At 36.3% G+C, this 12,962-nt stretch overlaps 1 protein-coding gene across 1 annotated transcript in view; it reads left to right on the top strand.

Annotated features, from left to right (window-relative positions):
- Positions 1–12,746, top strand: part of ARL6 (ADP ribosylation factor like GTPase 6) — a 59,893-nt gene extending 47,147 nt beyond the window's left edge. Inside the window, exons 8-9 of the transcript XR_005019771.1 lie at positions 11,280–11,388; positions 12,491–12,746. The gene's annotated coding sequence lies outside the window, so the exon portion shown is untranslated. The remainder of the gene's footprint in view (positions 1–11,279; positions 11,389–12,490) is intronic.
- The last annotated feature ends 216 nt before the right edge of the window (positions 12,747–12,962 follow it).

Genomic DNA, 12,962 nt, shown 5'->3' with positions numbered 1-12,962 from the left:
TAATGTTGGAGTTAAAGCCAATTTCACATTAAGCTCTATTTTCTTAGGCTCAATGTGTGCGTGTGTGTGTATATCAGAATGCACCATCCTAAGGTCATAGGAAGCTCTCACTTCACTCATTTTAGTGATCACTAACTATTACCCCAGGGCTTTCTTGGGAAGGTTTATAGATATATCTTACAGATACGTTATCCTTTCTGTGTTGTAGGGTTTTTTATTTTGTTTGTTTTTGTGATGCTCTTAAATGTGATACATCAGTTCTTGCCATTTCTGGAAACTTTCTTGTCTACCTGATAGAGTTTTTACTGCATTTTTTAGATGCTGGATTATTAGTGTATTAAGTACTGTCCACTAATTCCGTGAGCTTAATTTATAGATTCACAAAATATCACTTATCCGTTTTTACACTGTAAAACCCCCATACTGTGACTAATTTTATTTCATTTATTCATAGCAGGACAAAATTTCTTAAGAACAAATAAAATGATTTCCAAGACCCTGTATCAACATGGTGTCTTGTTAATGTTAAAATTTGTTTTTCTAATTTGAAATACGTCTAATACAGAACTATTTTTTAAATAGTAATGCTATGTTTGCTGATTAAAAAGTGTGTTGGTCTCTATAAAGGCAAGAGGCAGTATTTTTCTACTAATTAGACCTTCAGATGTAACAAGCAGATATATCAATACTTATCACAGAACTTGTCTATGTGGGAAATGGGTATAAACTTAAGAAATAGACTATAGTTCTTTCTTAAAGAGATCAGGACAATTCTGAGGCTTCGCCTCCATATCAGGAGGTCTTAGTCTTTTTTAGGAATAGGAATAGGGCTTGCCCTACAGTAGAATAGGATTCAAGCAGCAACTTTGTCTAGGAAGCCTACAATTGTATTTCCTTTTAATATAAGAGTATTACTAGTGCCACAAAGACTTTATTTGCATTTAAAGATTATACAGTACTCTGTATTTAACTTAATACATCTTTATTTTTATTAGATTTATTTAAATATCTGTCTTATGTATCCTACCTTACAGAAGAAAACTGAGGAAGAGTATCTACATCCTAAGGTCACTTCATAATAAAATGAAAAACCATCATGCTAAGTGTCTTATTCTAAGGAAACTTTGAGGTTATTCACTTAACTCATGGTTAGTTTTTATTTTTTTCATCTCTTTTTCTTTAGCCTTACTTCAAATTGTTCTTCAAAAGGCGTAAGTTAATATCGATATATATGCATTTATTAAGATAATCCTCAACGTGAATTTCTTAAAAAAAAAAAAAAAAAAAAAAAGAAGGAAGGGTTTTCTACTAGGATTGTCACACATCCGTGCCACTTTACTTGCCAATCAGTGCAGAAATCATCTCCATATAAAAAAAAAAAAAAAAAAAAAAAAAGATAATCCTCTAATCAACTACAATCAGAAAAAATTTTTCATAGTGTAACTCAAGTGTAAACTCTCTAATTATAAAGGATGTACCCAAATCCTTACCTTCTCTTCCTTCTTACAGAAAATAGTATGGAGTGGGAGGGTTCAGTGGTGCCCTGGACAAAACTCAGATCTGGGCTAACTCACAGAAAAATCATGATTTCAGATTGCTTCCAAGTCCTTGTAGCTATCACTGAGTAGATGGCTCTCTAAAATTGATAGCACATTTGCTTATTCCAGTAAACCCGGGTCACAGCCTGGAAGCCAGAATGTGAACACATTAGGGACTGACATGGCTCTGCGTAATAATGTAAATCACTTCACAGACTATCTTATATTTAGAAAAATTGTTTCCCTCAAAATTATTCTAGAATTTGACTCAGTACTTATTTTAGAGACGTGTGCATAACCTTGATTTGCAAGGGCAATAATTGTGTCTCGAATGTTTGAGTCTTTACCATAATCCTTTATTGAGGAAGCTGACGCATTTCATCTTCCTTTTTTACACATCCTAGTCACTCTTGTTTTGAATATCCACTCACCACCTAAGATCCTTTTCTCTGCTGGTTTCTGTCCTAAGTGTTTTCTAAGCAAGTATATCAGTTCCTAGGGTTCCCTATGGAAAGTCTTAACATATTCTATTTAATTGAACCATATGGCATTGCCATTTTGTAGGCCCAAAGCAGCTGAATGATAGCACTTTCATATGGTTCAGTTAAGGTCACCTGGAAACTTCTGAACAGCTCAATTTTTCAGGAAGTGTCAAAGAAATCAATACCTAAGCAGCCACAACCTAGCCTGGCCCGAAAAAGACCTGTGGTTTTTTTGGCCACAATACTTTGTAGTTCCATGCCTCAAACCAAGCCAGTAATCTGAGGGATTTCTTAATTTTTAAGGTATGTATCATTTCAGACACATTTTATGAGCCATTTCAGATTCTCTCAGACTCACCATCTCTTGTTACAGCTGCCACTGCTTGTAGGCTCCAGCCAACTATATGTAGATGCAGAGCACCCTATTTTTGTTCCCATGCCCCCACCCCTACCATTCCAAAACACACATAAGCCAGCAGGGGAACCATTGACAAGTGGAAGACAAGAACTAGTGATTAAATTCTTCCCTCTTTCTGTTTTTCCCATCAGTCATGGACAGTCTAGAGACTCACCATGTATAGCTTCTGGGATGATTACTTTGACTAACAATTAGTCACACTTAGCAGCAGCCAGCTCAGTAACACCTCGCATTGCCACTCTCCTAACCTGCTTCATTCTCCTTTCCCATAACTTCACTTCCTAATAAATTGATACAAAATATCTCTGCCTCAGCAATGCTTTCTGAGGAACCCAGGCTCTATCCAACAATATTCTCAAATGTTCATCAGAGTCACCTATGGTAGAATACATGAGAAGTATTCCCCTAGGACTTTTCTTTTTTCATTTTTATGTTTTAAATGTTTTAAATATTTATTTTATATTGGAGTAGAGTTGATTAACAATGTTGTGTTAGTTTCAGGTGTACAGCAAAGTGATTCAGTTATACATATACAAACATCTATTCTTTTTCAAATTCTTTTCCGATTCAGGTTATTACAGAATATTGAGCAGAGTTTCCTGTGCTATACAGTAGGTCCTTGTTGGTTATCTATTTTAAATATAGCAGTGTGTACATGTCAATACCAAACTCCCAATCTATCCCTCCCCCCACCCGTATAACCATATGTTCATTTTCTAAGTCTGTGAGTCTGTTTCTGTTTTGTAAATAAGTTCATTTGTATCACTTTTTTTTTTTAGATTCTACATATAAGTGATATCATAATGATATTTGTCTTTCTCTGTCTGACTTACTTCACTTAGTATGTTAATATCCAGGTCCATCCATGTTGCTGCAAAGGACATTATATCATTATTTTTAATTGCTGAGTAATATTCCATTGTGTGTATATATACCACAACTTCCTTTATCCATTCATCTGTCAATGGACATTTAGGTTGCTTCCATCTCTTGGCAATTGTAAACAGCGCTTCAGCGAACAAGGGTGCATGTATACTTTCGAACCATGTTTTTCTCTGGATATATGCCCAGGAGTGGGATTGCTAGATCATATGGTAGCTCTCTTTAAAGTTTTTTAAGGAACCTCCATACTGTTCTCCATAGTGGTTGTACCAATTTACATTCCCACCAACAGTGTAGGCGGTTCCCTTTTCTCCACACCCTCTCCGGCATTTATTGTTTGTAGACTTTTTGATGACAGTACTTCTGACTGGTGTGAGGTGATATCTCATGGTGGTTTTGATTTGCATTTCTCTAATAATTAGTGATGTTGAGCATCTTTTCATGTGCCTCTTGGCCATCCGTTTGTCTTCTTTGGAGAGATGTCTATTTAGGTCTTCTGCCAATTTTTTGATTGGGTTGTTGGTTTTTTTGGTATTGAACCACATGAGGTGTTTGTAAATTTTGGAGATTAATCCCTTGTTGGTCACATCTTTTGCAAATATTTTCTCCCATTCTCTAGGTTGTCTTTTTGTTTTGTTTATGGTTTCTTTTGCTGTGCAAAAGCTTTTGAGTTTAATTAGGTCCCATTTGGCTTTTTTGTTTGTTTGTTCTTATTTCCATTACTCTAGGAGACGGCTTGAAGAAGATATTGCCATGATTTATGTCAAAGAGTATTCTGCCTATGTTGTCCTCTAAGAGTTTTATAGTATCTGATCCTAAATTTAGGTCTTTATCCCATTTTGAGTTTATTTTTTTGTATGGCTTTAAAGAATGTTCTAATTTCATTTTTTTTACGTATAGCTATCCAGTTTTTTTCCCTGGGTCCTGGTGCACACAAGACCTTGTGTGTGCCCTCCAAGAGTGGAGTTTCTGTTTCCCCCAGTCCTGTGGAAGAATTCCTGTGATCAAACCCCTCTGGCCTTCAAAGCCAAATTCTCTGGGGGCTCTTCCTCCCTTTTCCAGGCCCCCCAAGCTAGGGAGCCTGATGTAGGGCTCAGAACTTTCACTTCTGTGGGAGAACTTCTGTGGTATAATTATTTTCCAGTTTGTGGGTCACCCACCCGGCAGGTATGGGATTTGATTTTATCACGATTGTGCCCCTTCTACTGTCTCATTGTGGTTTCTTCTTTGTCTTTGGTTGTAGGGTATCTTTTTTGGTGGTTCCAGCATTTTTCTGTCAGTGGTTGTTCAGCAATTAGTTGATTTTGATGTTTCCATAAGAAGATGTGAGCTCATGTCCTACTCTGCCATCTTGTCACCAGGATCATCATTTTTTAAATAGACTTTATTTTTAGAGCAAACTGAAGTTCACAGCAAAACTGAGCAGAAGATACAGAGATTTCCTACTTAACTACTGCCCCCACGTAACGCATATACCCTCCCACACCGTCCACATCCTGAAGCCCTAGGATTTTGAAGCACGTAAAAGTCACCCTCAAGTGAGCATAGTGATAAACAGTTGATCAAAAGCTACCTTGGAAGTTCTGGCTCTGGGTAAGTTAGAGTAAGTACACTCCATCCTATCCCCACCGAATGCAGCCATAAAACCTGCATAGACCAGCTATTTGAATGCATGGGCCAGCTACTTGAGGACTCTGAGTAGCAGTCAGATTGAAGAAGACCAGAATTTAACATACCACAAGACCAACAGTGAGTTTACCCATTTTTTCCCCCTTTGGTAGCCCCTCTACTTGGGCTTAAGGCTGCTTAAAACCCAGAATTGGGAATCTGTGCAGACAGAGCTCCAGAGAAAACCTAATTTTGGCTCAAAGAGTGGGAAGGGAGTCTCCTAATGACCAGCAAAAATTAAGAAAATACTCCATTTTCTTTTTCTATGTTTTCTTGTACACCAGCTCTCAAACAATCTGAGGGTGTCAGCAGCAGCAACAGTAGCAACAGTGGCAGTGACAAACCCACAGACACCTAAGATTCTGAGGAAAGGGAACCTTCGTGTACAATCAGAGGAGCTGTGGTCCCAAGAGGATGTGGTAAATCCCATTGCTTTTGTTCTCTCTGTCTTCCCACTGCTTGGCCCCAGATGGGCATACTCATAGGAAGTGTATGGTAGAGCAGGGCACATAAAGCCTCAGCTTTCTAGCTGGGAGGTTAAAAAAAAAAAAAAGTGGGGGGAGCCCCAGGAACTAAAGTACAGAGGAGATTGGGAGAGGGAAGAGATCAGCAAAGTAACCCCGTAAAGTTGCTTATGAAATCTCAGTCTTGCCCTCAGTGTGGGTCTGAGTCCAAACAGCATACACAGACTTTGAGAAGTAAACTATGACCCAAATCCAAGATTAGCTACTGGGTGGCTCACACATGGCCTAGATATGAATAAAACTCTGGAGGTTTTTGAAATCAGAAATAACATTGAAATATGACTCCCAGAAGGCTGGTTGGAACTTTTGGCCTGAATCTAACCAGAATGAAGTCCTGCTAAAGAAAAATTACCAATAATCTCCATAGAATTTAAATAAGAGGGATTTCCCTGGTGGTGCAGTGGTTAAGAATCTGTCTGCCAATGCAGGGGACACGGGTTCGATCCCTGGTCTGGGTATAGTTGAATTACAATTACAATGTTGTGTTAATTACTGCTGTATGGCAAAGTGACTCAGTTGTATATATATATGCGTTCTTGTTCATATTCTTTTCCATTATGGTTTACTACAGGATATTGAATATAGTTCCTCGTGCTATACAGTAGGACCTTGTTGTTTATCCATCCTATATATACCGGATCGCATCTGCTAATCCCCAACTCCCAATCCAACCCTCTCCCACCTCCTTCCCCCTTGGCAACCACCAGTCTATTCTCTATGTCCCTGACTGTTTCTGTTTTATAAATATGTTCATTTGTGTCATTTTAGATTCTACATATAAGTGATATCATATGGTATTTGTCTCTCTCATTCTGACTTACTTCACTTAGTATGATAATCTCTAGTTGCATCCATGTTGAGGCAAATGGCATTATTTCATTCTTTTTTATGGCTGAGTAATATTCCATTGTATATATGTACCACCTCTTCTTTAACCATTCATCTGTCAATGAACATTTAGGTTGTTTCCATGTCTTGGCTATTGTGAATAGTGCTGCTGTAAACATAGGGGTGCATGTATATTTTTGAGTTATATAGTTTTGTCTGGATATATGCCCAGGAGTAGGATTGCTGGAACATATGGTAATTTTTTAGTTTTCTGAGGAACCTCCATACTGTTTTCCACAGTGGCTGAGCCAACTTACATTCCCACCAACAGTGTAGGAAGGTTCCCTTTTCTCCACACCCTCTCCAGCATTTGTTATTTGTAGACTTTTTAATGACAGCCACTCTGAGACGTGTGAGGTGGTACCTCATTGTAGTTTTGATTTGCATTTCTCTAATAATTAGTGATGTTGAGCATCTTTTCATGTGCCTATTGGCCGTCTGTATTTCTTCTTTGGAGAAATGTCTCTTTAGGTCTTATGCCCATTTTTTTTTTTTTAATAAATGTATTTATTTATTTATTTTGGGCTGCATTGGGGTCTTCGTTGCTGCACATGGCTTTCTGTAGTTGCCATGAGCCGGGCTACTCTCTGTTGAGGTGCATGGGCTTCTCATTGTGGTGGCTTCTCTTGTTGCGGAGCTTGGGCTCTAGGCATGCGGGCTTCAGTAGGTGTGGCTCGCGGGCTCTAGAGCGCAGGCTCAGTAGTTGTGGCGCACGGGCTTAGTTGTAGCATGTGGGATCTTCCCGGACCAGGGCTCAAACCCATGTCCTCTGCATTGGCAGGCGGATTCTTAACCACTGAGCCACCAGGGAAGCCCCTATGCCCATTTTTTGATTGGATTGTTTTTGTTTTTCTGATATTGAACCACACGAGCTGTTTGTAAATTTTTTAAATTAATCCCTTGTCAGTCGCATCATTTGCAATATTTTCTCCCATTCTGTAGGCTATCTTTTAGTTTTGTTTATGGTTTCCTTTGCTGTGCAAAAGCTTGTAAGTTTGATTAGGGTCCATTTGTTTATTTTCGTTTTTATTTCTATTGCCTGGGAAGACTGACCTAATAAAACATTGGTACAATTTATGTCAGAGAATGTTTTGCCTATGTTCTCTTCTAGGAGTTTTATGGTGTCATGTCTTATGTTTAAGTCTTTAAGCTATTTTGAGTTTATTTTTGTGTGTGGTGAGAGGGCATGTTCTAACTTCATTGATTTACATGTGACTGTCCAACTTCCCCAACACCACTTGCTGAAGAGTTTGTCTTTTTCCCATTGTATATTCTTGCCTCCTTTGTTGAAGATTAATTGATCATAGGTGTGTGGGTTTATTTCTTGGCTCTCTATTCTCTTCCATTGATCTGTATGTCTGTTTTTGTGCTAATACCATGCTGTTTTGATTACTGTAGCTTTGTAGTATTGTCTGAAGCCTGGGATGGTTATGCCTCCTGCTTTGTTCTTTTTCTTCAGGATTACTTTGGCAATTCTGGGTCTTTTATGGTTCCATATGAATTTTAGGATTATTTGTTCTAGTACTGTGGAAAAGGTCATGGGTAATTTGGTAGGGATCACATTAAATCTGTAGATTGCTTTGGGTAGTATGGCCATTTTTACAATATTAATTCTTCAATCCAAGAGCATGGGATATCTTTCCATTTCTTTCAGTCATCTTCAATTTCCTTTATTAATGTTTTATAGTTCTCAGTGTATAAGTCTTTCACCTCCTTGGTGAGGTTTATTCCTAAGTACAAAATTACTTGTTATGTGAAAAAGCAGAAAACTGTGACCCATTCTCAAGGGAAAAGATAATGGAGGTCAATACTGTGAAGACTCAAATGGAATGATCAGATAAGGACTTTAAGGCAGCTATAATATCTCAATGAGGCAAAGGAAAACTTGCTTATAACAAATGAAAAGATAGGAATTTCAGCAGAAAAAATAGAAAATATAAAAAGAAAGTAAATGAAATTCTAGAACTGAAAAACACAATATCTGACGTTAAAAAAATCATAGAAATCATTCATTTCATAGAATGAAAATAACAGAGAAAATAAGCAGTGAACTCGAAGATACAGATGAATAGAAAGTGTTCCATCTGAAAAAGAGAGAGCAAGAAATATTGAAAAAAAATCATCAGTGCTTCAGGATCCTGTGGGATAATATCAAAATTTTTTAAATATATGTAATAGAGTCCCACAGGGAGAGGAAAGAGAGAATGGGACAGAATATATTTTTGAAGAAATAATGGGTGAAAAATTCCTAAATTGAATGAAATATGTACTTTATAGATTCAAAAAGCTTAGCAAACCCCAAATAGGGTTAATACAAAACAAACAAAAAACTAGGTGTATGATAGCAAATTGTTGGGGACTTCCCTGGTGTCACAGTGGTTAAGAGTCCGCCTGCCAATGCAGGGGACATGGGTTTGATCCCTGGTCCGGGAAAATCCCACGTGCCGCGGAGCAACTAAGCCTGTGCACCACAACTACTGAGCCTGCGCTCTAGAGCCCGCAAGCCACAACTGCTGAGCCCGTGTGCCACAACTACTGAAGTCCACGTGCCTAGAGCCCATGCTCCACAACAAGAGAAGCCACTGCAATGAGAAGCCCACACACCGCAACGAAGAGTAGCCCCTGCTCTCCGCAACTAGAGAAAGCCTGCGCACAGCAACGAAGACCCAACACAGCCAAAAATAAGTTAATTAATTTTAAAAAAAGAAAGAAAAAATTCCTTTAAAAAAAATAGCAAATTGTTGAAAACTAAAGAAAATCTCAGAAACATCGGGGTGTGGGGGTAGAAATCGACATTGTATACAAAGTAATAGTGTTACAAACTACTGTGGATTTCTTATCAGGAACAATCTGTGCCAGAAAACAGTAGTACAATATCTTTAAAGTATTGAGAGAAAAAAAAAATGTTGAACCAGAATTCTAAGATAGAAAACTAAGAAAAAATTTCACCATTATATCTGCACTACTATAAGAAATGTTCTTCAGGCTGAAGGGAGATGATACTAAAGGGAAACTAATTTTCAGGAAACAATGAAAACCAATTAAATGGTAAATATTTGGGTAAATGTAAAAGACTTTTTTCTTTAATGTCCTTATGTTTAAAGCAAATGTTTAAAGCAAAAAGTGTAGCATATTCTTATGGGTTTTATAATGTATGTAGATGTAATACAAATGACATATGACACTGCAATATAACTGATGCGGGTGGCTTATAAAGGACCTAAACAGCTTCAAAACTTCTATATTTTACATGGAGTGATAGAGTAATAATTCTAGTAGACAGTGTAAATTAAGGATGTGTATTGTAATTCGTAGAGCATCTATTTTCAAAATTTAAGAGGTATGTTAAAAAGCCAATAAATTAAAATGGATTTCATCAAGTGATCCAAGTAAACATCATCTGTAGTGGGACAAATTGAAATCATGTACACCAGCCATGAGAAGAGCATAACATTACTTTTGTGGTATTTGTATGAAAAATGCATAGCCTGACTCTAAGCACAAGGAAACACCACATACCCAAATGGAGGACTGTCCCTGTAACATTCAAAAGTGTCACAGTCATGAAAGTCAAGGAAAGACTGGCACTTCTACAGAATGAAGGAGACTAAAGATACTTGACAACTAAATGTAGTATGTGATTCTGGATTGGATCACTTTGCTGTGATGAACATAAATGAGACAATTAGCAAAATGTGAATGGGGCCAGAGGATAAGATGGTAGAATATAGTAACATTAATTTCTTGATTTTGAGGGTTGTGTTGTGGCTATTTAGGATTTTAACAGAATGGTCATATTTGTAAGTTATATCAATATATCAAAGTATTTAGGGGTGATAGGACATCATTTTGAAATCATACTTTCAAATGATTCAGGGAATAAAAAAGGGTCTTTGTACTATTCTTGTAGTTTTTCAATAAGTATGAAATAATTTCAAAATAAAAATTATCTTTAGGGTAAAAATAATTTTATACAAAATAGTAATATAGAGTAAGTGACATTTTACATAAGAAGAACCAGAATAGAATACAGTAGATTTGAGTAATTTATTTTCAAAAAAGAAAGTCTAAAATTGTATAACATAAAAATCAACGGCCTGAATATGTTGACAACTGCAAACAGTATGGGAAATGTGAATATATTTATTATATGAGTTACAGATCTCTTGAAATTTGTAGATATACTATTAGACAGTACAGCGCTACTGCCAATTTTTAGAGGAAAAAAAGCACTTTAACCACTAATCATAAACATGGACCAGGTGACTTCCTGGATTTCCCAACAGAAATAATATCAACCTGACAAGTTAGAGTGAATTCAGTGTAATAGCTGTGAAAAAGGCAATTTATACAAGAATGCCAAACAAATGTCAAACTGTTTGGTTCTTGTATACACTTGATTTTGGTCCTAAATTAGATATTTGGTTAGTAGTAAGACTTCTCCATCCTGATTTACTGGTCTAACCTGTCTCAGTCAGTAATTGGCAGACATAAACTCAGATTATGTAAGTCGAGTTAGGATCAGTGCAGCAGTTTCTCTACTTGCATATTTCTCATACTTTATTATTGTCGTCTACTTTTTAATTATGCAATTATTTTAAAGAATGAAGCAAGTAGTTCACTTAAAGGTAGTTTCATATTAACATACCAAAGCCCTTGACTATCCTTATGTTACACATAGTATTTGATGATTCACAATGTAGTAGCACCCACTGACTGTAATGTCTCCTCACCAAATCAGATAGCAGATATTAATTATATGTCTAGTGTTGGCCCAGTGTTGTATGCACTCCTGTTGGGCTTTGATACTGCTTTCTGACAAGTGCGACATTTCTAATATACATGTTTCAACAGGTGTTTTAACTGGTTGTGGTTGCAGGACTTTCTGATCCATGTTTCTGGAGCCTGATTTGTGAAATCTATCCCTGACCTCAAGTACAGCCTGCCCAAGTGATACAGTTAGACACTTTCTTCTCCCCTTTTCCCATGTACGTATATCTCACTTTTAAAATTTATCACGCTGTCCTGTAGTTTGTAACTGTCACTTAGTTCTGTTCTCCTTTTTTGAGACAGTGTCTTGAGGGTGGATCACATTGTGTATTCCCATCGCCAAACGCAGAGCCTGGAACAGGTAGAATGTTTATTGAACAGGTAGAAGGCCGTAAAATAACTTTGTAGATGGGATATTGTTTTTTGGTTTTTGGTTTTTTTTTTAATATATATTCCTCCCACCAACTTTCCTAATCGAGTTTGAGGCAGCTAACACTAGAAGAATGACTACTAGGTCAATGATCTTGATTTAGACTCTATGTAGATCTTTATTTCAGAATTTTCCATTTTCTTATTTTTTGTTTTGTTTTGTTTTTCTGAAATGTAGACTGATTAATAAACTTTTCAGTAAATACATAATTTTAAAAAATTTCTCTACCTTCCTTACCTACTAAGGAAGAGTTTTCCAGTAGCTACTTTTTAAATTTTATTAAAAGATGCTTTTTACTTCTAAGCTAGATTGTGTTTTATTTAAGCTGCAGAGACTACATATACCTACAGAATGTCTTTAAGTGGTAGGAAAAACTAGAATGAAAGTGGCAGAATTTAAAATGAATAAGTTAATTTCCATTCCCCTCAGACTGCATATGGTTTATAAAGTTCTATATTGTGGTGTGGTCAGCTCTTTCATTTGATGATATACACGATTGATCATTTGAAGTGGAATTCCTGTTGAACCAGATAGAAATGGAATCATCATTTCTGGAGTTACTTAATCTAAGACCAACTGTGAAATTGATGAAAACAATTTGTTCATTTGATTGTCTTCCAGACTTGATAATTCAAAGTCATATGTCAATATATTCACCTGTAGGAGAAATAAACCAAATGACTTATGATGGAAACTGATTACTCAGAAGTACTTATTTGGGGAGTTGAAAGAAAGAAAAGTAAAGTAGAAGATAGAATGTAGAAATGAATGAAACTTAAGAATGGTTATTAATATGAAATCAGTTACAAGAATTACCTTTTTACTTCGATACTGGAGTCAAAGTATTCCTATTGTAACTTCTTGTCTTCTGTTTTACCTTTTTTTCATAGGTAACTCCTTTTACTATTTACCAATGAAAAGTTGATTGGAAGAGGTGAGGAAGGAATTCAGTTGCTAACACAGACTGATGGAAATATTTGATGTAGGCTGCTTTTGTTCATTATTTGCAAAACCAATTAAGTTACAGTTTGATAAATTTTTACAAATTTTTCAAAATGAAAGTGGAGGCATTGAGAATGTACTTACTGCATTTCTAAAAAATCAAAATTGTATCCTCTACAATAACACTTGATTTTATAAGCTTCATATGGATTTTTTAACTACATTTAGCAATATTTTTAAATGAAATTTCATGAAAGTTTGTTAATATTATTATTTCATAATGGACTATGTAAGATTTCCATAGGTAAGTATCAGTACTTCATCACTCCAGATTATAAACAAAGTGAATAGACTTCTAGCCCATTCTATACAAAGAAAATTCATGTAAAGGAAATAATGCTAATCTCAATTTCAGATTAG

The sequence above is a fragment of the Balaenoptera musculus genome, chromosome 4, assembly GCF_009873245.2.
Source record: "Balaenoptera musculus isolate JJ_BM4_2016_0621 chromosome 4, mBalMus1.pri.v3, whole genome shotgun sequence".
NCBI classification, from domain to species: domain Eukaryota; kingdom Metazoa; phylum Chordata; class Mammalia; order Artiodactyla; family Balaenopteridae; genus Balaenoptera; species Balaenoptera musculus.
This window is presented reverse-complemented; position numbering and strand designations above follow the sequence as displayed.